Raw genomic sequence first — 2,970 nt, 5'->3', positions numbered from 1 at the left:
TAGATTTCCCTTGTCAAGTGGTTCCGAACCAGTAGCCTACAGAAACCTAAATTGTAAGTACAAACAATTTAACTTATTGGAAAGAACTTCATTAAACTGGTTAATGTCGAGCCTGGATAAGGACCAACTTAAATTATGGGAAGAGAATTTAGCTAGCTCGACAAATATGATACAAAGGGGACGTGACTCGGTTTACTTAGCGGATTGACAGAGCATCAATAAGGTGAAGTTAGGCGCCTCTAAGTAATCAAGTCACACCGCAAATATCTTATCGAGGTTATAACAGCCTGTAGTGTTTCAACGTTTAATTGAATTGTTAAGAGCTGAAAATAGCGAAAGACAAAGTAGGCGCGATGTACTCGAGAAAACGCAGTACGAAACAACAGTATTGTTTAATTATCAAGGGTATAGCAATAGACAGTACCATAACGTATTAAAAGAAACTTTTAGAGAGCTAGAAATTACACAACGAGCCTTAAAATTTCTCCTTTCATTAGTTCTTATCCAAACAATCTCGAGCATTGAAATCGTAATTAACAGGTCCAAAAACTTTTACAAGTTCAATTATATCGACAAACTTACTCACAGAGAAAGTATCAAGTTATTTTTACGTAACACACATACGAAAATTCGTGAAAATTTTAGGTGATCAGTACCATAAGCGCAAACAGAAAACCTCTTTGCAAACCAATCAAAGTTTATCTGATTCGTTCCTGAACGAAATAGCGAGCCAGATACCGCATAACAAAACCATTTTAGTCGAGCAAAAAACATCTACTAGCTTTGAAGTTTATGCGATGAACAACAGTCTTTCCTCAACTGATAACACAAAAACTTCTAAGGTGATCGTCTCATCAACAAACGAACGTAAAGAAAAAAACAAAGTCAAATGCGATGCACAGTCCTTCTTCAACTGATAACACAAAAGTTTAGAGGGTTATCGTCTCATCAACAAACGAACGTAAAGAAAAACAAAGTCAAATGCGATGCACAGTCCTTCTTCAATTGATAACACAAAACTTCGAGGGTGATCGTCTCATCAACAAACGGACGTAAAGAAAAAACAAAGTCAAATGCGATGCACAGTCCTTCTTCAACTGATAGCACAAAAGTTTACAAGGTTATCGTCTCATCAACAAAATGAAATATCAAAAATTAAACCACTTAAAATTAAAAGCGCAAACAAAACAAAAAGCCTTGCTTCTTGTTCAAGATGTGGATACAAGGTTGAACTCAACATATCTTATGCTAGAGATACTGAAAAAGCAAAAATAAAGTGTAATAATGTTTAACTTAATATGACTAATACCTCTGCTTTAATGTTTTATTCAAACGTTAAGCGCTTTATGACATCATAATTAAGGGTGTTTCAACTTTTCCTTAAACATTTTTGTTACATTATTCAGTGAAAACTAACAAGTAATACAAAATTAAATGTTTTCTGCTTTCAGCATTTATTAAAGATGATGATTTATTTATTTTACATAACAAAATTACAATTTAATTGCTAATGTCGCTAGCATGGATATCAAAATATTTAAACTAAGTTTGTTTTTGTGTATGTAGTTTGATTTTTTTTAGCAAAACATTCGTTTTTTTTTTTTTTGGTTTAAGAATAAATTATTCTTAAATAAAAATGTATTTATTTATTAACATATTTAATATATTTTTCAAACTTCATTTACTATATAATTATTAATATAATAAGTACTTATGATTTATAGTTTGTATTGTATTTACATTACAAGCAGCTTAAATCTTTAGGATTCCGATTAACAAAATATTCGGATTCGGACTCAGATCCGGATTTGGTAAATAACTAGTTTATACCATGATATAAGAAAGAAACTTTTTGATGTTGACAATAGTAGTATAAAAACATTAAAGTGCAAAATAAAAAGTTAGAAAAGAATATTGAATAAATTTGTTTTTAGTGGGTTTAGTTGTGGTTTTGTTTTTTACTTGCTTATAAGTGACCTGGCACAAATAGTTTAGAATATTAAATCATACATAAAGTCTTAACTTTTTGTAGTTTCCATCTACTAAAAAAATGTATGAGAGTATTGGTTATTTTAGTAAAAAGTATGTTTTTTAATAATTTTTTAAATATCAAAATAAATATAAAGTGGTAAATATCGCATATTTTTTGGTAAACTAATTATTGGGCGATAGTAAAAGGCAACAAGTAACTTACACCAGGTATTCTTGGAATGAACAGTCAAAGAAGGTTTAAATACAATTCACTTTAAAGTCTTACTAGATATTCTGGGGTGATGAAAAGTACGAAAGGGTAAGAGATAACAGATTTCAGTTAACCGCCAGTCACATGGAAAATAGGCGGTTATTTTTCACAAAAAATTAAACATACTTTAAAACAATTTAAAAACTGACCATATCACGACCGAATAGCTTGGACTGGCGTTAAATAAGATAGAAGGTCACGTGGAAAATAAATTGTAGTTGCTACCATCGACATTAAGAAATTATATATTCTGTCAGCGCTTGCAGTCCTGTGCGAAGACAGTTCTTCATTAATTCTTTTACCGGAAATCCTTGGCACTTCTGTGAATTTTAAATAAGTATATAAAATACTATTTCAAAAACTTTATTTATCGGCGAGAATTAGTAAAACGGTTTCTAAAACGTTAATGGTTTAATTGAGTAATTTTAGTAAGTATTACTTACTGTAGCGAATTAGTATACAAATGTGCAAAACTTTAAGATTAATATGAATTAATAATCTTTAGGTGGAGTTTTAATGTAGATTGTAAATTTGAATACTTATGTTACTTTTTTTAATAAAACCTGATTGAAAATGACACTAAATAAAAATAATTCATGAACTACCGATTAAAAATATACAAAGTAAAAGATAAAATCACAAGTTATGTAGTCATTTAAATGGCCATTAAACACCCTAAAAAAAACATAACAGAATATAGATTGTTGTATCAAATCATTTTCTTCAAG

Source organism: Thalia democratica, unplaced genomic scaffold (assembly GCF_965202585.1).
Source record: "Thalia democratica unplaced genomic scaffold, ktThaDemo2.hap1.1 HAP1_SCAFFOLD_1037, whole genome shotgun sequence".
In the NCBI taxonomy this organism is placed as follows: domain Eukaryota; kingdom Metazoa; phylum Chordata; class Thaliacea; order Salpida; family Salpidae; genus Thalia; species Thalia democratica.
This window is presented reverse-complemented; position numbering follows the sequence as displayed.